The 25,032-nt window shown below is 42.2% G+C and overlaps 1 protein-coding gene across 1 annotated transcript in view; it reads left to right on the plus strand.

Moving 5' to 3' along the window:
* Positions 1-25,032, plus strand: part of CCDC148 (coiled-coil domain containing 148) — a 2,032,828-nt gene that overhangs the window by 1,957,519 nt on the left and 50,277 nt on the right. The gene's annotated exons all lie outside the window — the stretch shown is intronic.

The raw sequence follows: 25,032 nt of genomic DNA on the forward strand, positions 1-25,032 counted from the left end.
ACGTTACTTGTATCTGGGTGTGTCTGATACATCTAAGGCCTCTAGTCATTGATATTTTGATGATAACCTTTTGGGCATTCAGTGGTTAAATGTCCTATGAGTACTCACTCAGATTTAAATGGATGATAGGTGCCTCATCCTTAGCCTGCTGACACTGGAAACTCTGGAACTAAGTCTTCCTGCTTTAGGTGCCTGTGCACTAACTGAGTTTTGTTATAATTAACTGTGCACTAACTGAGTTTTGTTATAATTAACTGTGTGCTAACTGGGTTTTGTTATAATTAACTGTGCACTAACTGAGTTTTGTTATAATTAACTGTGCACTAACTGAGTTTTGTTATAATTAACTGTGCACTAACTGAGTTTTGTTATAATTAACTGTGCACTAACTGAGTTTTGTTATAATTAACTGTGTGCTAACTGGGTTTTGTTATAATTAACTGTGCACTAACTGAGTTTTGTTATAATTAACTGTGCACTAACTCAGTTTTGTTATAATTAACTGTGCACTAACTGAGTTTTGTTATAATTAACTGTGCACTAACTCAGTTTTGTTATAATTAACTGTGCACTAACTCAGTTTTGTTATAATTAACTGTGCACTAACTGAGTTTTGTTATAATTAACTGTGCACTAACTGCGTTTTGTTATAATTAACTGTGCACTAACTGCGTTTTGTTATAATTAACTGTGCACTAACTGAGTTTTGTTATAATTAACTGTGCACTAACTGAGTTTTGTTATAATTAACTGTGCACTAACTGCGTTTTGTTATAATTAACTGTGCACTAACTCAGTTTTGTTATAATTAACTGTGCACTAACTGAGTTTTGTTATAATTAACTGTGCACTAACTCAGTTTTGTTATAATTAACTGTGCACTAACTCAGTTTTGTTATAATTAACTGTGCACTAACTCAGTTTTGTTATAATTAACTGTGCACTAACTGAGTTTTGTTATAATTAACTGTGCACTAACTGAGTTTTGTTATAATTAACTGTGCACTAACTGAGTTTTGTTATAATTAACTGTGCACTAACTGAGTTTTGTTATAATTAACTGTGCACTAACTCAGTTTTGTTATAATTAACTGTGCACTAACTCAGTTTTGTTATAATTAACTGTGCACTAACTCAGTTTTGTTATAATTAACTGTGCACTAACTCAGTTTTGTTATAATTAACTGTGCACTAACTGGGTTTTGTTATAATTAACTGTGCACTAACTGGGTTTTGTTATAATTAACTGTGCACTAACTGGGTTTTTTTTATAATTAACTGTGCACTAACTGCGTTTTGTTATAATTAACTGTGCACTAACTAAGTTTTGTTTTAATTATGCAGTGGTTAGTGATGCTGCCACACAGTGCTTAATTAAAAATTTTGATTCTCAACTGGAGCATTCTCTGTGCATTCTTAATGTCATACTAATGTTTGCATGAGGTTTTGCCTGGTGCTTTGGCTTCCTCCCACATCTGTAGGTAAACTGGCAATCCTGCAAATTACCCATCCCTGTGCATGCTGTATGTGAGTGAGTGAGTGTGTTTCTGTACCCAGAAATGGGTAGTGCCACATTCAGGATTAGTTTCTCTGTCCTGCATCCACTGAGTGCTGGGATAGACTCATGCTGCCCTGCAGCCTTATGTTGGATTAAGAGAGTTATCATACGTGCTGAAACATATATTTATCCAACAAATTTTCCATGATAGACACATTGTCCAGCTTATGGCACAATGGTAGAGTGTCAAACACTACAATTGCCAACCTAGTTTCCATTAGTAGGAAGATGTATGGGGATGGACGGTGGAGTGCAATCAGTGGCATGCCCTCCTTCTTTTACAGAAGGCTTGGTTTCTGCCTTGGCAGCTTACCCACTGGAGGTCTGAGGCTTGTCTGGTTAGCACTTATTAGTACTCGAGTAAAACACTGATAAAAGGGCTGTAGGAAGGAATGTGTTGTGTACATTATAAGCCATTGCAAATGACACACAGGAATGAGAGCAGTGACAAAACAAAAAACATTCCGGTACACTAGGATGACAATAGTCTAAATACAGGCTTTCACACTTGATCATGGCTGCAGACTGAAACAACAAATAAGCATTTCCCTTCTGTAAGGAAGAGAAGCCCCATAGGTGATGTGATGTACATGAGTCACTGGCCAGATGGTGAAAAAGGTCATTGGAGGCCAGGTAGATTCAATGGTCAAAGGGCATTTAACACAGAAAAATATAAAACAAACTTAAATGTCTAGATAGTCTAATAAATGAAAGCAAGAAACTTTCATGCAATGCATGTATTTATTGCACAGTAATATTTGCACAGCTAGACCCGTTTAGATGCCCAGATGAAAGCTGCAATGGCATCTTGGTAGAACCAATAGTAATATGGGGATATTTGCTGGAATTCCATAGATTCTAACCAAGTTTCATGTGCCAGCTGACTGAAAATTATTCTCATTTGTTCTTCAGTACTTATGCTAGTATGACAGAGTAATTTATATCTAACTGTGTTTTATTTTTTTTTTCATTTTATCTTAGGTGCAGATAGCCCATGTTCTCTGATAATCTTATGTGTTATTATTTATTTATTTAATTTATTTATTTATATTATTCTGTACTATTGCTGATTTCCAGTTGTGCTTAATATTATCCTCTGCTAATTGATCCACTCTTTCCACCATATGGTCTTGTATCCCACATCAGCTCATGGAGGGGTTTTCGTTTTTCAAAACAAGTTTGCTTCGTTGGTTGTCCTTCCAAGGGACTAAGGAAGGTGCAACAGATGTGGCCATTGTACTGCAAATGGCCTGAATTCTGCCATTCTACTTTTCTAACTATCCCTTTTGTCGGGCACACAGTCCCTCAATGCTGACTTCAAAGAACCTGCTATCACACCTTGTTCATAGCTGCTAGTGAGCTCTCTAATTTAATTTGTCACTTGGATGGAATGCCTTCTGCTCTAAGTTCAGAGCTGTCTCTATCAAGAGAGGCTCCATGGGGTGAAAGGAAGAATAACTGATGCTGGCTACTTGATTCCCTCAAGCAGTTTACCCTCCATCAGCGAGACTGCTAGTTGAATTCTCTGTCACTAGTTGAGACCAACATCATGTTTCTCTACTGATGGGCTGGTTTTCTATGTCATTTAGTAGACTTGATTCCCTTGCTGGCTGTTCTGTCCCTCAATCCCTCCCTTTTGTTTTGCTTGATGACATAGAACCAGAAATCAAAGCCAGACTGAACTTCATCCGGAGTACCGGTGCTGTTTAGAGTTAACACCTCGAGTACCTATGCTGGTTAGAGTTAACACCTCGTGTACCTGTGCTGGGTAGAGTGAATGCCTGAAGTACCTGTTCTAATTAGAGTTAACTCCTGGAGTACCTGTGTTGGGTAAAAGTTAATGCCTGTACAGTGCACTGTCACAACTTTTAGAACTTCAGGCAGGTCATGGCTGTGAAAACCCTCATCATGGCTGTATGATTTCTTAACACTCTGTGCTTTTTTTTCAGGAAGAGAGTGAGACTTTGGTGGTTAGAGTATGAGAAGAAATGACTGAAAATATGGGGATAAAACTATTAGGAAGTGAGAGCTCTTTAGAAGAAGAAAAGATGGATTACTTGCTGTAATATTAGTTGGCATAATGTAAGAAAAGCAAGGCTAAATATTTTTGTCAGTGACTTAGCAAAAGTAAGTGGCAGAAATGCATACTTAATTTGAAGAACTACAAATAGGGCCTTCAAAATTATAACAGGAAATGCATAAAGCATTAACATATTCAAAAATGTGAGGTATATTAGAAGTGGAAGATTTAAGAATAAATCAACAAGAAGACAAATTATAAGACTTATTAACTTGTCAGAAAGGATGGTTGGAGAGGACTTGGATACTTTCTGCAAGGAGTGTATTTATTTTCCCTGAATCTTTGGCATAGTTGTAAAGTGATGCTGCTACAAGTCACAGTTGCCATATTCTTTGCCACTCACCTGAAACTAAATATCGTCTTCTTTGAGCACACAGAAGTGGAAGAAATATTAAGCTAGAGCATGTAATAAAACTGTACAGGGCTATTTGTTAGAGCCTGTAACATAAGGAAGACCTTTAAGAGGCTGGTGCAGTATGAAAAGAATGTAATCAGCAGCCATGATTGTTGTTCCCGGACTCTCAGTCAATGGTGTAAACTGCAAAGAAATCGACATTTAGAGGCCTGAGAAAGTGCTGAACTCTCTACAGGATATTAGGTTCAGCAATCAAAGAAATGTGGCAAAAAAGAAAAAACAGTCACGTGGGATGTTTATTAAACAGAATGAACGTTGTTGATTTTAGTTCACTAGGTTGTCCCAAAGGATAAATGGAAAAAGGTAGCATGAAGCAAAATATCTGGAGCATCTGCACGAGGAGGAAGTGGACAGTGTGGAAACAAAACTCTGTAATAATGCACAGAAAATACACCACCAGAAGGAAGGACTAATAAGACTGTTGTTAAAAAGCACAAGCCATGACAGCAACTGGAGTAAGCAAACAAAAGTAGAGTCTGTATCAGAAGCAGTGTGTGATGGTGCTTTTGATTGCTCTGCTAAGGATTTATAGCTCAGACTGGTCAAAAAATAGCACAGGACACAGAATGAATGAGTTGAAGTGGTGTGTACAGGAAAGTCTACTCGGCTTTAAAAGAAAAAAACAGGAAGAACAGTAAAAGAAGAATGGAAGAGGAAAGAGGAAATAGATGAATTCTAAGCAATTACAAGATGTAAAATACATGAAAACAATGAATGCATATCATTCTGATTGTAAGGGGAGTAAAAAGTAATGGGAAATTATATGTGCTGATTTGTGAGGAAATACTGTCATATGACCATAGGCAACCTTAAGAATATCTGATATTTTAGATAGAAGGATTGACTTCATTTTTGCTTTGAGGACTGTGGACCTACAAATAGTTAATCTGATTAATGCCTATTAACTATTTAATGGAAAACAATTCCTAAATGTCAAGTTTTTATTTCCAGAAAGTTATTTTCCTTTTCTGTAATCCAACTCTAAACATGACACACACAGAAAAAAATATCATTTAATAATTATTTCATTTGTTTATGTCTGAACTTATTACTGTTTGCCGTTCTTTCCTGCATTTGTTTCATGATCTGTTACAAACGTCAGACAAATGGTGAAGCCTGGAGTCTGAATAAATTGTCTTTCAATTTAATCAAACACTAAGTGCCACAAAAAAAAATTATATCTGAAGTAGGAACTTCATTTGGCAGCAACCTTTGGGATATGGATCCGATCTCAGATCCGAGCCGGCAACTTTTACCACAGCATAGATCCGAGCTCCTAGCTCCTCCCTTTACCCATAATCCCTTGACAACCCTAACTGACCTCAGATCTAGTTTGCCGCGCTTCAAGCCTACAAGCTGGATTTTGAGCTCCTGGCAATTCAGAGGTTTTGTGAGAAAAAACTTACAATTTTTTTGTACTTTCTTGTGTGTTTGTGTGAGTTTGTTTAGGTTCCCTCTTAAATATCTTTTTTTTGTAAAATTTTCCTCCCTACCCTCGCTGGCTCATAGTGTGTGTTTGTGGTGTGTGTAGGGGCCTAGTGAGTGTGTTTTTCCGTTCAACATGTTGGAGGCCCCTAAAGCCATCTTTTCAAAATGCTCCGAGTGTGGCCATAAGCTTTCACCGGTGGATGGCCACACCTGGTGCGTTAGGTGCCTTGGGGTTGAACACCTTTCCTCGGGATGCATGATTTGTGCAGTGTTCAACCCCAGGGCACTTAAGGACCAGAGGTTGAAGCTGATTCTGGCGGGCCTTTTGCCCGCGGACTCGGCTCCGGCCTCCAGTTCTTCGGTGGCCGCTACCCAGCCCTTGGTGGTAGCCACCCATGCCTCCCTTCCTCCGGTCAGGACTCAACCTCCCGTTTTGGCTCCGGAGGAGAGGGAGGCTGGAAAAACCAAAAGGAAGGAGAAGCACCATAAACGGCGGGCCGAGGACTCTTCCTCGGCCCCGCCAGCCAAGCGGGCTTCTCCATCCAGGGTTTCTGGATTGCCTCCTCCTCGGCTCCGGTCCCCTTGTTTTTCACCGGGACCTGGGGAGGAGGCAACCCGGTCCTCGTTGAGGTCATCGAGGCGTCACTTTAGGTCTGCCTCGGTGGCCTCGTCGAGGTCCACATTTAGTATGTCAGATGCAGACATGGACCGTATGATGAGGAGGTTCATCCAAGCCCAGCTGCAGATGGGAGTGCTCTTGCCTCCCCCCCCCCTCCAGGGGGGAGCTCGACCCCATTTTTTGCCCCAATTGCTCCTTCTCCATCCTGCTTCCTGGGTTCTGAGCATTCGGAGCCAAGCCGCGTCGGATCCGGGGGTGTGTCGGAGCCGACAGTACTAGTTACTTTGGCTCTGACTGGTCCCTTGAGATTGTCGGATCCGACCTCTCGGAGCCGTGGGCGGAGCTTCAGATCCGAGGGACTTTGTGTGACTTTGGCTCCGTCCCAGTTGGAGCACACAGGTCCTTCGGATCCCAGGGTCTCGGCCCCGGATCCAGTCCCCACTTCGGATCCGAGTGGGAGCCGACTCTCGGAGCCTATTGAGAGTAACTCCCCCTCGGCTTTCACGGTGATGGAGAGGGCACTGTTGAGTGCATCCGGACCCCCGGTCCTGGCTTCAGCTCCTCCCTACACTCCCTCTCAGCTGGTCCGGGCTCCCATCACCCGGCCTTCGGGACAGCCTGCTTCAGCGTCTCTGGGTGTTCCTGCGGAACATGATATTGCTGGTGAGTCTTTCTCGGACAGCCCCCCTGAAGAGGTCCCTCACAAAGCCAAGTGTAAGAGGAGGCACATGGACTCCCCTGAGTCCCTTACCGAAGATACGGACTTAGATGAAGGGGAAGGCTCCCCAAGGTCACCCCCTGAGGATGTCTCCTTTGGAGACATCATGGAGATGCTCAGGATTAGGGCGGGTGGTCTGCCCCCAAGGCTTCCTCCGATGAGTCCGTATTCCTACAGGCGTTCGAAGCAGGGCCATCTACCTCTTGGGTGTCCCCTCCCCCCGACCCCCTGGTGGACCTTATTTCCACCAGGGCTTGGAAGGAGCCAGACACTGTAGAACCAGTCCCCAAGCGCCCGGATAGGATCCTGAGTCCCCCTGCTGAAAGAACCCACTGGAGCAGAGGTCCCCCTGTAGATGCCATGTTGGTGGCGGTGGCCACCAGGAGAGAGCTGGCTCAGGAGAGCTCTACGGTCCACCCACCGAGTAAGGACTCTCGAGCGATGGACTGCCTGGGGAAGCGGGTCTTTAGTTCAGCAACCTTCTCCATGAGAGCGCTGAACTATATGGCACACGTCATCCGGATGCAGCGGGATCTAATAAAAGAATACGCTGCATCCCCCCCAGAGTCCATGTCGGAAGGAGACAAGCATCTGTACTCCTCTCGAATGTCTACTCTACATTCAGTTTCCAACACCTCTATGTGGCTCTTGTCACACGCCACTGAAGGAGCTGCTAGAGCCAGCGGAGCCGGCCTGGTAATCAGGCGTCAGGCCTGGCTCCAACACTGTGACTTCTCTGAACCCTTTAAGGCGTCATTCGCGAATGCCCCCTTTGATGGTTCTGCACTTTTTGGCAAAACAGTTTGCGACACTTTAGTCCAGTGCGAGAAAGACGGGAAGACATTGTCTGCCATCGGAGTCTGCTTCTCTGCTCCCCAGAGGTCCTTTTCTAAGAACCAAAAGGGTCAGAAGAAGATGTGGTTCCAAAAATCGCATCAGTCCCAGTCTGCTCCGGACAACCAGTCCTCTCGTGGCAGAGGAGGACAGGGAGGATGCCGCCCAAGAGGCAGAGGGGGTCCCAGAAACTTTGGGTCCAGGGAACCATTCTCTGAGAGGCCCACGCAGAACCCCTGAGGGGTTGCCCGGCTGCTCCACTCTGGAGGCAGTCGGAGGGCGTCTTTCGAAGCACCTAGCAATGTGGGAGTCCATAACAACAGATCACTGGGTGCTTCGCATCATATACAGAGGTTACCAAATTCCCTTTATTGTAACTCCCAAAATCAAAAGCCTCCCCGACGTACCACCCAATCAGAGGGAGGCAGCTTCTACAGAAATTCAGCAGCTTTTACAAAAAAGAGCCATCCAACCCGTCCCCCCAGATCAGTTCGGATCAGGGTTTTACTCCAGGTTCTTTCTGGTGCCAAAAAAGACGGGGGACTTGAGACCCATTCTCGATCTCTCTCTCCTGATCTTGGCAGTACCCAAAGAAAAGTTCCGAATGGCCACCTTACAATCTATTCTCCCCCTATTACGGGAGAACGATTGGATGTGCTCGATAGACCTCAAGGATGCGTACTCCACATCCTAGTGGATAGATGCTCCAGGAGGTTCCTCTGCTTCCGGCTGGGAGCCAGTCACTTTCAGTTCAGGGCCCTTCCCTTCGGTCTCACCTCAGCCCCCAGGGTGTTCACCAAAGTCTTGGTGGTCATAGCAGCCCACTTGAGGCTTCAGGGAATTCAGGTCTTTCCGTACCTGGATGACTGGCTGCTCATCGCCCCAACAAGGCATCTGCTCTGTTCAGGCAGGGATTACTTCCTCGACCTTGCTCCACGTCTGGGGTTAACTATCAACATGACCAAATCTTCTCTAGTCCCCTCACAGGTGATAGATTTTATAGGGCCGAGATTGGATTCCAGGATAATGCTTGCCTTCTTAACTCCCGATCGGCTTCAGAACCTGAGGTTGCATGTCAAGGCCATTCTCATTCTTCCTGCTCTACCTGCAGAATTGATCCTGAGGGCTCTAGGGTCCATGGCGGCAGCTATTCCTCTACTGCCCCTAGCCTGCCTAAATATGAGGGTACTGCAATGGACCCTCCAAGTACAATGGTCCCTGTATCGCAACCCCCTGTCCCATCCTATTCCCCTAAGCAGGGCTTGCAGAACGTCGCTCATGTGGTGGCTCTGGTCCCCGAGTCTCCACACGGGACGACCATTTTCGATGCCTTCCCCCGTCACCACAGTGACCACAGACGCCTCTTGCCTGGGGTGGGGGGCACTATTCAGGCAGAATGGTCCAAGGCACGTGGAACGACACAGAGACCTCTTTGCATATCAATGTCCTAGAGATGAGGACGGTGCTTTTGACATTGCAGGCACTTCACAGCCTTCTACCGATTGGGACAATTGCAGTACAAATGGACAACATGTCAGTTGTCTGGTACATCAACAAACAGGGGGGAACTAGGTCTTATCCCCTTTGTCGCGAGGCCATGAGAGTGTGGGAATGGGCGACTTCCACCAACCGCTTTCTTATTGCAACGCACATTCCGGGATGGTCCAACATCCTAGCAGACAGGCTCAGTCATTCGATTCTGACTCCGTACGAATGGTCTCTCAATCCTCTAGTAGCAAAACAAATATTTGCCCTATGGGGGCAACCCTGTTGCGATCTTTTTGCCTCTCCTTCAAATACCAAATGCAACAGTTACTTCGCTCTAATCCCCCCTCAGGGGGAGTCCCCGAGAGACTCTCTAGTACATGCTTGGCCTCCCGGTCTCCTCTACGCTTATCCTCCTTTGCCCATGATGCTGAAACTCTTACAGAAAGCCAGTCGGCTGGGGAGCAAAATGATCCTCATTGCCCCATTCTGGCCTCGTCAAACATGGTTCCCGTACCTGTGGTCTCACTTAATTCATCCACCATGGATTCTGGATCCACTCCCAGATCTCATTACCCACCCTCTGGGTCTCCTGGCCTCCAACCTGGTCAACCTCAAGCTGATGGCTTGGTTGCTCCAGTTCCACTCCTGATTAGGACTCCTGGAATCTCCTCACCAGTCAAAGCCATCCTAGTAGCAGCACATAAACCTTCCACCAGAAGAGTCTACCGAAGCAAGTGGAAAAGTTTCTCCATCTGGGTGGAGCACCATCACTTGGATCCTTTCACGGCGCCTCTCACGTCAGTTTTGGAGTTCTTAACTACCCTTTCATCAAGGGGCTAGCTGCTCTACAGTCAAGGTACAACTGGCAGCGATTTCGCATTATCATGTAGGGCATGAATCAGGCCCTCTGATGACTTCTAATCTTTGTAAAGCTTTCCTCAAGGGTACTTTCCTTCTCAGGCCTCCAGTCATATAGGTAGTACCCCCATGTGATTTGTCTTTGGTTCTCCAAGCCTTGACTATACCCCCTTTCGAGCCGGCGGCCATGGTTGATCTTAAATATCTCTCTTGGAAAACGGCCTTCTTAGTGGCCATTACTTCAGCTAAAAGGGTCTCCGAACTTCAGGCTCTATGTGATAAGCCGCCGTATTTATCCTTCCATCCAGATAGAGTTTACCTCAGGATCAATCCGTCCTTTCTGCCTAAGGTGTCTTCGGAAGCTAATATTAATCAATCTATTAATCTTCCCGTGTTCTTTCCCCATTACCAGAACAAGGGAGAATATAAACTGCATTCCTTGGATGTGCACAGACAATTACATTTTTATACTCATCGAACTGCTGGTCATAGGCAATCTGACCAGTTGTTTGTCTCCTTTGCCAAAACAAGTTTAGGCAAGTCAATTTCTAAAGTTACACTATCACGGTGGATAGCTAATTGTATCCTCTTAGCGTATCAGAGTTCGGGAAGGCCTGCACCTCAGGGAGTCCGAGCTCATTCTACTAGGGCCGTCGCTGCTTCGGCGGCTTTTAAATCTAGGGTCCTCTTAGATGATATTTGTTCCACAGCCACTTGGGCCTCATCTCATACCTTTATCAGCCATTACAAACTGGATGTTGTCTCCAGAGGTAGGGCGTCCTTTGGCTCTGCAGTGCTCCGGATTGTTCTTCCATAAAGGCCACCCAGGATTCAGGTAGCTGGGGACTCTGTCCCAAAGGTTGCTGACAAATGAAGTTCCTACTTCAGATTTAGAAGTTATGTAATCACCATAATGTTCCATCTGAGTAGGTATCTTCATTTGTCTGCAACCACCCCCCCTCCTTCCCCCGACCTTTAGGATCTGTCTTGGTTTACCCCTTCCAGGGCACATTTACATTACTTTATCGGGCAAACTTGATCTGAGGTCAGATAGGGTTGGCAGGGGATTATGGGTAAAGGGAGGAGCTAGGAGCTCGGATCTATGCTGTGGTAAAAGTTGCCGGCTCGGATCCGAGATCGGATCCGTATCCCAAAGGTTGCAGACAAATGAAGATACCTACTCAGATGGAACGTTATGGTGAGTACATAACTTTTAATTTCATCTTACTTTTCTAAGTTTATGACAGTATTTGACTTTGCATTTTTTCTAAACTGTGTATTTTGTGAAGGTGCATGTTTCCTTCTGTTTTTTTGTTACAGCATTTTTGCATCACATTCAGTGTTTTGTTGAGACAAGTCAGTGAGTTGGAGAAGGAAGATTAACATCAAAGACTCTAATTCTCGTTACAATATTAAAAACACAAACCAGCTCAGCCCAAATAACACCTATTAATCCCAGGGGTCAGATTTCTCACACTTGAACACTGAACTACATAAAATGAACTCAGCTACATTTGGAATCATGAGATTCAAACATTCCTTAAAATGCTATATCAGAGATGGCCACTAATAAAAAATAAAAGAAAGCAAAGTAGTGCTACGATGCCAGGGTAATCCTATGGGCTAGGCTTGTAAAGGCTCCAGGGCCATTAGCCTAAAACACACGGAACCTATGAAAAATACATATAGATGCTGACCATCAAAAGTAGGCAGTCACAGTACTATTGTAAGCTGATGAGAGAGAGAGAGAGAACCACAGTAATTGATCCTGTCATCACAGAGATTTCTCTCTGTTCCTTTAAAATGACATCAGGGAGGTAAAAGCATTGATTGTAAAACAAAACCATACTACCCATGGCAGCCCCATTCAGACCATGTTGGAGTATAATAAATGAGAAAATAATAATAATAACCATTTACTTTGATACAGATATTAGGAATACAGATAGTCATTTAATGTGGTTCTTCTTTAATATATAATGTGACTTATGTTACATGTAAAAAGTGGCTTGTATAAAATTTTATAAGACATTTTATTATAGAGAAACACGAATCATGAAGATATGCATATTTTAGTGCTACAAATTTACACCATTATTTGTTTTTTACTCCAAATGAACATCATACTCAAGGCAGATGTTGCTGTGCAGGAATATGATTAATTTTAGTGTTTGATACAGGAACTGACAGTGCTAGCTAATTATGTCTATCTCTGTATACCTATGTCCCATAGGAGCTTTTTCCCTAGGTCTGCCCAGAAAATGGACACTTCTCAGCAAGGTTAACCCAGTTAAGAAAATATAAATAGTAAGCGAACAAATGGGTCATACTAGACAAAAGAGACTGATCAAAATAATGTGTTCTGCCTTGTTATAGGAAACTCTGAAGACAAGGTTTGGAAAATCATTAATGGGAAGATATGAAAGAATCTTGTATTAGATAAACGTAAGGTGCAATGACTGGACTTAAAAGTGCGTGCTCTTAAGTATAAGGCTAGCAAAGACACGACTATTCCATAAATTAATAGCTATAAACACAGAATGTGATTCAACTGCTTTGTAGAAGATTAGAAAGGCTCACTAACATACTTCTCAACTTGTGCTTGATTTTGCACACTGACCCTGATTTTTCCATGTAGTTTTGCCCTGTCCCGTGTAAAATGTTTGTTTTTATAGTAATTCACTGAGGATTACAGTCAGTCAATAATGCCAGATGTAGTTTCATAATTATTCTCAGAAAATTTATGTTGATGAAAAATTTGTTGTTCTGTTCAATTAAAAAAATTAAAGTAATATTTAAAATTACCCTCTCCGTTATTTTTGGTTTTGTGAAAAGACATCAAGAGCTATGCTCACAAAGTTCAAACATAATCTAATATTTTAAATTAAGAATTCAGTCTCTTTTGTTTTAAATGTATGTCAGTTAAGGAATATAGACTCCCATGTATAAATGTTTGTTGAATGTTTATTTATTTAACATGTTTTACAGGGAAAGTCAGACTGGGATAATATCCCATTTTCAGCAGAGGCCCTAGGAGAAAAGCTCCACATTGACATAATATAGTTACAGTTAAATCAAGTTATTACAAAACCTAATACAAACAAACAACATATTAACAAAGTAAAAATTCAACTTCAGTTCCTGCAGTGTGAACCTATACATAGTGCAAATATTAGGACAGATATAACACGTTGAAAATGAACATTGTCAGTAGTTGAAGTACTCACAAGTTGCAGTTCACAGAGATGATATTAAACACACTGAGCACACTCTTTGGAAAATAGACAACTAGATAATATAGGGTCTATATCACTTCGACGAAACGGCAGAAGTTTGAACACCATATGTTCGAACTTCTAACCTCGAAGTGCAAAACCACCGAAGGCTTAGAACAGCGATTTTTTTCCCAGGTAAAAAATTGCTGTTCCAAGAAACACACACACAACACAAACACACCAAAAAAAACCCAGCAATCCACACACATACACTTAAAATCCTACATCTAAATCCACACTAAACTGTACATACACTACTATCTATCCACTTACCTTAACCCAAACCCTAACCCTAAGGTCCGTCACTATCGCACACTCACCTGACCCACGCCCTAACCCTAACTCACCTATCCTGCACTAACCCTAACGTCCACACAATCGCACACTTATCTGAACCTGACCCGTAACTTTCCGCCACAGCGCTAAAAATAGCGAATCCACAGAAATGGCCCACCGAACTCTTATCCTGGGAAAGAATTCAGTGTTCCGCGGCTTCACAATAATCAGTTTACGAACTTCACAGTTCGAACATATGGTGTACAAACTGATAGGAACCCGATAATATAGCCTAAACAAAATTATATTTGTCCTTTAGCTACGAATGAAATAGATTATATAGGCGAAATTAGTAAAAAGTATGCTGGGTGGAAGGAGGGAATGCTAGTTTAGCCTGGGATTGTGCAAGAGCAGCCAAGTCTTATTTAAGAGGTCTTTTATTAGTAGTCTGAAGCTGGAGAGGTTAGAGGTAAATCTAATTTGCAGACGGCTAAAATTCAATTTCTTGGCAACAGAGTACGAATAAAATACTTGGCTAGAGGATTTGTGGAGTTTATATATACTAAGAAGATGTTGTTCATTAGATTGAAGTAGTCTATTAGGGTGGTAGGAATGGAGAATAGCAGTAAAAGCAGGACAGTCATCAGCTTTATGAATAATGTTTTATGTAGAAATCAAATGAATGTAATCTAAGTGGTGAGGCAGTTTGAGACAATTCAGAGCCTTAAGGGCAATACAGAGGTGGTTGTGTTATTGTTTGTTGGTGGTAAATTTTGCAACCTTATTATAGCATGCCTCCAGCTTATTTTTAACGGTAGCTTGAATATTGGGTAGGATTAGTGTACCATATAATAGAGATGGGAAAAGGAAGGTAGTGGCAAGAGTGGTTTTGGTGGTGTTGCTAAGCAATTTTTTTTTTTGCCTATAGAGCATTCCTAATGTTTGGTGAGTTGTTTTTTATGTTATTTTGAACATGCAGGTCAAATGTAAGTTATCTATATTCACTCCAAGATGTTTTGTATGGACGACTACGTCAGTTTTGTTTAGTGAAAAGAGTTTGAAATTTGTTTTATCAGGCATGTGCATTTTGGGGAAAAATAGCTGTAACTTTGTTTTTTAGTGTTGAGTAGTAGCTGGACGTTTTGAAGCCATTTCTCAGCTGAGTAAAAAGCTTCTTGCTTGATATGGAGGAGCTGTTTAAATTATTAGATGTACATGTAAGCGTGGAATCATCAACATATTGTATAATACAGAATGGATCTATGGAGGTATGACTGTAATTGATAAAGATGTTAAAGAGGTGAGAACCAAGAATAGAGCCTTGGAGTACATCAGTGGAAATGTCCAGGCAGGGAGAGAGAATTCTGCCATTTTACAGACTGGAACCTGTCAGTTAAATAGCTTTTGATGGGTCAGGGAATCAGGAAGAAACAAGTTTGCCTGAGTCCCTGTGTTTATGCTGTCATTAAATGATAGGAGGGCAGTAGTTGTACTGTGTATTGGGTGGAAGCCTTGTTGGGTGGATGGTAAGAGCATTTATTATAGAAGATGGTGGAGGATGCATCTTTCAAGAATTTTTGAGAGAGGTGATAATGTTGTAATAAGGGGAAAGTTAAAGATGTCAAATGAGATGCCCCCCCCTTATGAAGAGGGATAATATAAGATGTTCTTCCATAGTGAGGGCACATAGGATTCAGCTATTGATCTATCTAATAAGGATAGAGACTGGGTATGCTATGGAATCAGCAATTGTCTGTAGTTATTCAAGTGGGAGGTTGTTAGCTGCAGTGGAGCCAGGTTTGAGTTTAGGTAGAAGTTTTTTATCATTGATGTGGAGACAGGGCCTATGTAGAAGTTGCTAGCAATGGATATTGAGGGTAAATTAGGTTCATGCAAGGACATGGGCGGATAATGGAAGTGGTAGTGTGTATAGTATATGGAGAATGTTAGTTTTGGTCTAACCTGTTGATTGCTGAAATACTAGGACTGGACTGGATGTTATTGTGGGGGTGGTAGAAGTGGATGGGGGTGAAGAGTTTTTAGTTAGGGAGACAATGTTTTCTATGAAGGTAGGTATTGAATAAGGTGGTAATTTCTAGTGGTGAGCTATTATATAAGAGAAGAGTTGGGTTCATTATTTGAGCCCAGATGTAACAGGTTATGTACCGATGTCCAGAATTTTTGAGGGTCATTATTGAGATGAAGTTGTAAATGGCTAAAATATATATATTTTTTTTATTTAGGTTAAACTGTTCTTTACTCAGATTGTGTAATTCTCTATAATGTCGCAGGTTATAGGGAGTTTTAAGTTTAAGCCATTCTTTACAAGCTTTGTTTGTGGTAGACATTGTAGTTTTTGTCTGGGTAGCAAGCCATAGTCCGTGGTTAATTTTCACTCTTTTTTTGCAGAGTGGGGTGTGGCTGTTTAGAGTATTTAAGAATAAGGTATTAAAAGTATTGACTGCTTCAGTCTTGTGGGAGACTTTTTATAGCAGACCAATTAAAGACTTTCAATGTATTGATGAAATCTTTATTGAATTTACAAATATTTTGGAATCTTTTAAGTTGGTAAATGTTAGGTTGGTGTGTGGTATTTATATGGGTATAGGCTGGAAGGTGGCCACTCAGTGATCTTGGATAGGTTCCAGAGGCTGTAAATTTACTAAGGACAGAGACTAATATCCAGTCTAGAACTGCACCTTTACTGCTCTTATTATCAAATCCATTGTGAGTTTTGATAAGTTGTGTGTAACCATTAAGGATTCTACTAGCTTTGGGAAAGTCTTATGTAACGATTTGCCATTCAACAGTTACATCTTCAAATATTATTTTATTTTCATAAGATATATTGTTAGTTGCCCAGGAGAGAATTTCTTCTAAGGTTGCCATGTTATTTTGAGATGGGATACAGACTTTAACAGTTTTTTATTGTTAAGCTTTAGCAGTGATGCAATTATTTCTACAATTTGGTATTTTGGTATGTTGTGTGAATAGGGAGAGAGATTATATGAACTTGGATAAAGTAAGGCTACGTTACCTGCTTTCTTGTGGGTCCTATCAGCTCTGATAATACTATAGCCTGGAGGGTGTAGTTCAGAATCTTTAATGTTAGACTTAAGTCAGGTTTCTGTGATGGCAAGAAAATCAGGGTTATACTGTGATATCTAGGCATGTAGTTCTGTAATTATGTTGATAGTGAAAATATTCAGTTTTATTTTTGGAAGACCAGTGAGATAATGTTGGGGTGAGGAGTTTGATGTGCTAGTTTTATTAATGTGTGAATGGCTGGTAGTTTAATGGTAGGGCAGTACAGCTGGGAAGAGCTATAGTGTGAGCTGGTGGCTAGAGGAGGGTTAGTTAAACCACCATGTTGTAGGGGTGGTTCTTTACTATTTAGATTAATTATCTGGTTTTTGAGGCCTGTATCACCACACTGTGGAATTTGAGAGGTGTAGTGTATTGATTTAGAGGGTTTGTATGAGTGTATTAGTTGCAATAGTTTTGAGTAGAATGGTGGTAGTAAACAGTAGTTTGCGTTTAAAATAAAAACAAAGTAAGAGATTAAAAAGGTGGCTGTTCTATATGGACAGGAGACGTGAGAAAGAATGGTAAGGCTAAGCTGTGCAGATATGTCTTAGTGTATTACATGCTGAAAGCAGAAAGTCTTTTTGTTTGGAAGTAAGATGAAAAGATGGTAATATTAATATTATAATAGAAAAACACAAGTAGTAAAACAGTATTACATAAGGGAAGTCATTCTGCCATGTTTTAAGAGCTGCTGTTCTGGGGTACAAAATTCCCAAATTTGAAAATGTTATGTTTTTAGCATATGGTTATAGAAAAGAAGCAAAGGAAATGAGATGGAAAGGCACTTGTATACCTTGTGTGAGTATATTTGAAATTCAGTATGATTTTCTTGAAAACAAGTTACAAATAAAGGTCATGCACTGCATCTGAATCTTCTTATTCTTCTTTCGGCTGCTCCCATCAGGGGTTGCCACAGCAGATTAACTGTTTCCATTTCTTCCTGTCCTCTGCATCTTGCTATGTCACACCAACCACCTGCATGTCCTCTCTCACCACATCCATAAACCTTATCTTAGGCCTTCCTCTTTTCCTGTTACCTGGCAGCTTCATTCTTAGCATCTTTTTCCCAATATACTCTGCATCCCTCCTCAGCACATGTCCAAACCAACATAATCTTGCCTCTCTAGCTTTGGGCTGACCCTCTAATATACTTATTCCTAATCCTGTCCATCCTCGTTACACCCATTGCAAATTGTAACATCTTCAACTCTGCCACGTCAAGCTCTGATTCCTGCCTTTTTGTCAATGCCACGTCTCCAACCCATATAACATAGCTGGTCTCACTACCCTCTTGTAGACCTTCTCTTTCACTCCTACTGGTACTCATCTATCACAAATCACTCGTGAAACTCTTCTCCACCCACTCCATCCTGCCTGTACTCTCTTCTTCACCTCTCTTCCACACTCACCATTACTCTGAACTGTTGATCCCAAGTATTTAAACTCATCCACCTTCACCACTTCTGCTCCCTGCATCCTCACAATTACTCTATCCTCCCTCTCATTCACACACATATATTCTGTCTTAGTCCTGCTGACCTTTATTCCTCTTCTCTCTAGAGCATATCTCCACCTCTCCAGGGTCTCCTCCACCTGTTCCCTACTCTCACTACAGATAACAATGTCATCTGCAAACATCATAGTCCACGGGGACTCCTGTCTGATCTCGTTTGTCAACCTGTCCATCACTATTACAAATAAGAAAGGGCTCAGAGCTGAACCTTGATGTAATCCCACCTCCACCTTCAACGCATCCGTCACTCCCACCGTAGACCTCACCGCTGTCACACTACCCTCGTACATATCCTGTACCACTCTTACATATTTCTCTGACACTCCCGACATCCTCATACAATACCACAACTCCTCTCTAGGCACCCTGTCATATGCTTTCTCTAAATCCACAAAGACACAATGCAACTCCTTCTGACCTTCTCTGTACTTCTCCATCAACACTCTCAAATCAAACATCGCATCTGTAGTGCTCTTTCCTGGCATGAAACCATACTGCTGATCATTAATCATCACCTCCCTTCTTAACCTAGCTTCCACTACTCTTTCCCATCTGCTCAACACACTCTCCTCACTTGTGAGTATGTTTCCCTCATTATCCTTTATCACCCTTACCTGCTGCACATCTTTACTAGCTCGGTCCCTCTGTCTAGCCAATCGGTACAGGTCCTTTTCTCCCTCCTTAGTGTACAGCCTTTTATACAACTCATCATACGCCTTATCCTTTGCCACCTCTCTTTTTGCCATGCACCTCATCTCCTTATACTCTTGTCTACTTTCTTCATCTCTCTGACAATCCCACTTCTTCTTCGCCAGCCTCTTTCTCTGTATACTCTCCTGTACTTCTTCATTCCACCACCAGGTCTCCTTGTCCTCCTTCCTCTTTCCAGATGTCACACCAAGCACCTTTCTAGCCATCTCTCTCACTAGCTCTGTTGTAGTTACCCAGTTATTCGGTAACTCTTCACTGCCACCCAGTGCCTTTCTTAACTCTTCCCTGAACATCACTTCACAATTACCATTTTTCAATTTCCAGCATTTGATCTTTGGTGCTGCCCTCACACTCATCCTCCTCTTCTTGATCACCAGTGTCATCCTACAAACCACCATCCTATGCTGCCTAACTACACTTTCCCCTGCCACCACTTTACAGTCTCCAATCTCCTTCAGACTGGCCCTTCTACATAAGATATAATCCACCTGTGTGCATCTTCCTCCACTCTTGTATGTCACCCTTTGCTCCTCCCTCTTGTTAAAATACATATTCAACACAGCCATGTCCATCCTTTTCACAAAATCCACTACCATCTGACCTTTGCATTCCTTTGCTTAGCACCATACCTACCCATCACTTCCTCATCCCCTTTGTTCCCTTCACCAACATGCCCATTGAAATCTGCTCCAGTCACCAGTCTCTCACCTTTGGGTACAGTCATCACCACTTCATCCCAACTCACTCCAAAATTTTTCTTTCTCATCCATCGCACTTGTGGAGCATATGCACTAACAACATTCATCATTACACTATCAATTTCCAGCTTCATAAACATCACTCTATCTGACACTCTTTTCACCTCCAAAACACTCTTAGCATACTGTTCCTTCAGGATAATGCCTACGCCATTTCTCCTCCCATCCACATCATGATAAAACAATTTGAGTCCGCCTCCGATACACCTAGCCTTGCTCCCCTTCCATCTGGTCTCTTGCACACACAATATACCAACATTCCTTCAGTCCATCATATCAGCTAGCTCTCTCCCTATACCAGTCATACTGCCAACATTCAAAGTTCCGACCCTCACTATCACAGTCCTAGCCTTTACCTACCTTTGTCCATGCCTTCTGCCTCTTCTCCTCCTTTGGCCAACAGTAGCCCAATTTCCGCCAGCACCCTGTTGGCCAACAGTACTGGTGGCAGTCGTCGTTAACCCGGGCCTCGACCGATCCAGTATGTATATGTGTACTTTTGTCTGCATGTATGATTTGGCAAAATTTTACGCCAGATGCCCTTCCTGATTCAACCCTCCCCATTTTTCTGGGCTTGGGACCAGCACAAAGAAATGCAATGGCTTGTGCATCCCCACTGGCTGGGTTATGCATTGCATCTGAATGCTATAGATAGAGAAGGAATTGATTGAAATGAGTTTAGAACAGATTAGGTAAGCTAAATGTATAACCAGTGAAGCAGGGCAAATTTTTTGCAGTCAGAAAATGTACGTAGTTGTCACTCAAAGAAATGGAGAGTAAAACAAGGGATGGAATAACTAGGATGTTCTGTGTAGCTGGGCAAGGCTTGCACTGCTTAGCGGTGATTTGGTGCAGTGTGATGTGAATGTAAATATACAAATTATGACAGTCTGCATGGCTGAGCAGCTGGCTGTGCTGTGATGAAGAAACACAAGCCTCAGGTCAACCGAAGTTGAACATAGTAAGCAGCATGCTGTGGAGGAATGTAGCATCCATAAGCCAGACCTTGTGAGGCATGTCGGTACCAGGTTATGTGAGTCAGCATGTACTGGAACAAGCTATCAGCAAACCCTGTATACAGCTAAGCTGTAGCACATTGCAAACATCTGCTGTCAGGTGTCCAGCCACGTGGACACTTGTTGGCTCCATAAAAGTGGAAATGAGGGGAAAATATAACAAGCAGAGGTAAACACAAGATGAAAGCATAAAGAGAAGCACGGAGGATGGATAGTAAAGCAGATTTTTTTTGTTTGAATAAGTACCCTTTTTTGCAAATATATGTGGGATCAGTGATAAGCGCAGTGTTAGTAGCACAGCAGGTAGCATATTTGCATCTTGATGTAGAAGGCTGTAGGTTCTACTCCCACAGCATGTATATTTGTATTTTAAGGGGTGGGGTGCTGCAGTCCTGAGTATGGGGTTGGGAGAGTGGCCTAATAGTTAAGGTGTTTGCCTTACAAACACAAGATACAGGGTTTGAATCTCACAGGGGATAATTAGCTAGGCTTAAAATGTATCGCAAGGGAAGTTAGCCTAATACTAATCTATGAACCTAATCTATGAACCTATAAGGGAACAGGGAAGACAGATGGAGAAGAATAGGCAGAAAAAACACATACATGAACATAAACTGGTACTAACAAGAAGGGGTGGATGTGCACACACTAGGAAGGGAGACTTGGGCTGGGCATAGATAAACAGAAGATGAAAAAATGGTGATAAACAGGAATGGATAGTGTACAAGGGATGGGCTGTGACACAATAAGATGGATATGCACCTGGCTGGGAATATGGTGGGATATAGGCAGCATGCTGTCTGCCAACTGACCCAAAGAGGTGTCAGTTTTACCCATAGGTCTTTTTCAGATAAGTCAAGGTGGCAATTGATAGAAGTTCTGGCAGACTGATGACAGGGGCCTGCCTGGTCAAACACATCTGATATGTACCCCAGAACAAGCATGCTAGTGGCCAACCAGTGGATCATTGAACAGTCAGCAACCTCCTGCCATACTGAAAGGTGGACTGTAGCAGGCAAATGAGCCAGGCTACTTGTATGTGAGAGGCTGGAATCCCTCCAACTGAGGCAGTCTGCCACAGTCACAGACAGAGGAAACAGCTGCTGTTCATATGCTTATGACTCCTTGGCTTCATTACCTGTAAGAAGAAGGCACAGTGGGTAGGGTAATATTACTGAATATGTCCTGTAAATGCCACAGGTAATAAATGGAAACTTAGTAGTCATGCACTGCACTAAGCATGCTGTGCCCCAAGTCGTAGATGCCTCCTGTGTCAGCCAACATAATTGGCCTTCCCTTTCTACCTCTGCTGAAAGCCACTACAGAGAAAACAGCCATCTCACATGGGTATAGATCTATTCTAGGACCCCTACTTTTCAATATCTTTATCAGTAATATGCACTCTGTCACTAAACAAACTACCCTGGTACAATTGTAGATGGTGCCACTCTCATCTACCCATAAAACAAAACTATGTCCCCAACATCTTGAAAATATCATACATCATACCCCTACATAAACGTGGAAATTCTACCAACTACCATCCCACAGCCATCTTCCACCCCATCTAAGATATTAGAAAAATCTATCCTCACCCAGTCGCTCAAATACCTTACCAACCATAACCTACTCTTCTTGACTCAACATGGCTTTCAGCCTAATCATAGCACCACTACTTCCCTTTCAACTTTACAAGCACAGTTAATCAACTCCAAAAGAATGATAACCTTGTCTAAACAGTCTTCTTTGACCTATCTAAAGAGTCTGAGTAAGAAACTCCTTGAGGAACTAGCCTCTCTAGGCCTCAATACCTATCACTAACCTGGTTCCACAGCTACTTATTCACTAGGATACAAGCTGTGAAATGTAAATGCTCACGTAGCACGTACAGAATTCTGTGCAGCCTAGCTGTGCATTATGTTGCCCTTTCACTTCACAGTGAAATAGTTACTCACAAACATATATGGAACTTAGCTTCAATTGTACACATTTTATTTATTTAACATTTGTTTATCAGGAAATTCCATCTGGGACAGAGCCCATTTTCATCAGAGGCCCAGGGAGAAATGCTCCTGATGCATGTCTTTGGAATGTGGGAGGAAAACACACATCCAGAGGAAACCCACACGAACAGAGAGAGGACATATAGACTCCACACAGAAGGTACCCCAGTCAAGAATCAAACCAGGGAACCTCTTGTTGTGAAGGTGAGGTGACAACACTACCCACTGCACAACCATGCTGCCCAATCATATGATATGTGAACTGCTACTTACTTGCAGTTGAAGTGTATCGTTTGCCATTTTTAATGTGACACTGCACACCATAACCCCCCACCCTCCACTTAAGTGATCTGCCATAGGTGCAGCAGCAACAGTTCCAATACTGTATTAGGAAACATGTTACTGGCAGCACAGAAGCAGAAGTGTCAGAAGACACAGCCCTGATGAAGGTTACAGTGTTGTACAGTACTCTGTAGTAATAGGTATATTTCTGGTGTGATGTACATGTGAATCCTTGCTAGAGAAAAGAATATATGTTTATATATTAATCAATGCCATAGTTTACATGCAGTTGTGTAACAGCATACAAGACCATGCATAACATACATTGCTGCATATTTATCCTATAAGTGAGAAAAGACAGGCCACTCAGGACTGTCTATCCTCATAATATCCTGTACTACTTACACATATGTGTTGTAATCACGTGTTGTGGGATTAACTGTCATGCACCTCCCCCCTCTCAGGTGTAACTCCAATATCATACCGTATGAGCCCACTGTCACATATTATTGCAATAGTGTCCCCAACACATGCAGTCAAGAAAGTCCACCATTTTGCTGGCTTATTCCCAGAGGCCTGTGTATGTCAGTCATACCAGCTGTACACATACACATGTCCGTCCTTATCTTTGGCCTGAGGTTTCAGTGGGATACCCTAGTCTCCACAGCATTGCAGATATTTGCCATTCCTCTCCCTCTCCATTCCTGTAGTGTTATGTATACATTGGCAAACCACTGTTTGCAATTTGTAACCTACTGTTCCCAGCAGTCAGAAGCATATGTGTTTTGTTCCCATAGTTGTCCTCCAGTGTCTGAAGGTTTCCTATGTCATTGTTTATCATTCCCATGATAATTCTTTCCATGGCTTTGCATATGAGACTAGTCAAACTTATGGGTCTGTATTTACCCAGGTTCATCAATGGACCACTGTTGTGCAGAGGGATGACAGCTGCAGTCCTCAATTCGCTTAGCACAAAGCTATTCTGGTGGCTATGGTTAAATAGTGACTTAGGTGGTCCTGATAGGCTTTGTTTTGTGCTATTAAGGAGGCATCATGAGATATTACTGGGACTCATAGATGCAGTGTATTTGGCTTTGGAGAGTTTTTTGAGGATCTGTTCCCTAGTGGTAGTTGGGGGAGTTATGGTTAAAGGTATCTTCTGTTCCTCATCAATGTGTCCATAGATCATGGAAATTACCTTGATATCACTGAGGGATTAAATATCAAAAAATATCTTTTTGCTGGGGGACATTACTTATTCAAGCATTGAATGGCGCACACAAACCTCTGAAAATGGATATGCTTAGCATTTCCTAGACTTTGTCAATTACCAATGCATTGGAGCAGATTGTAAATCCACCCACTAGAGGCTCTAATATTTTTGATCAAGTCCTTAGCACCCTTACCCCCACTGTACCCCACTATTCATCTCCTCATCCCTGGGTAAATCTGACCACAAATTAGTTACCATCTCTGTCAGGCTTTATGGTATCACCCAACCACCTTCACCAAATAGAACCATCTTTAATGACTTCTCCAGGGCAAACCTATTTCATCTTGTAGAAGACATGTGCAGAATTTCAAACAGTCTCCCACAAATGATCCCAACTGAGAGGGCTGCCATATTCAGTGCTAATTGAACTGCTGCAAACAAAAATTTCTACACATCCACCCTAATTATAACGGTAAATTCTTAAATAAATCTCTACGGTGAAACTCCATATTAATAAACTGTGTAACAAAAGAATCAAATAATGAAAAGGTATAAGAATGTCCAATCTTCCTACCCTACGACCATACTGAGAAATGCAAGCAAGGAATGTAATTCAACTGTGAACTAAAGATCACTACAGATACCAAAGGAAAGTACAGATTTTTCTTCCATTGTGTCAGAAAATTGACATAATGTTCAACAATGCAATGCGCTCATACCTAACATCAGGCATTCCAATCCCAAGGATATAGCCAATATATTAACAGACAAACTCTGTATTAACTTTACCCCACCTTCCCCCAATGTTATGCTCACTGTCCATGGAAATTTTGTTTCCCCTGAAATCTGTTAGATTAGGGACTTACATTTTAATGTAGTTATTAGATATTAGACATTCTA

This window comes from Protopterus annectens, chromosome 6.part0, assembly GCF_019279795.1.
Source record: "Protopterus annectens isolate FY-2018-M chromosome 6.part0, PAN1.0, whole genome shotgun sequence".
In the NCBI taxonomy this organism is placed as follows: Eukaryota; Metazoa; Chordata; order Ceratodontiformes; family Protopteridae; genus Protopterus; species Protopterus annectens.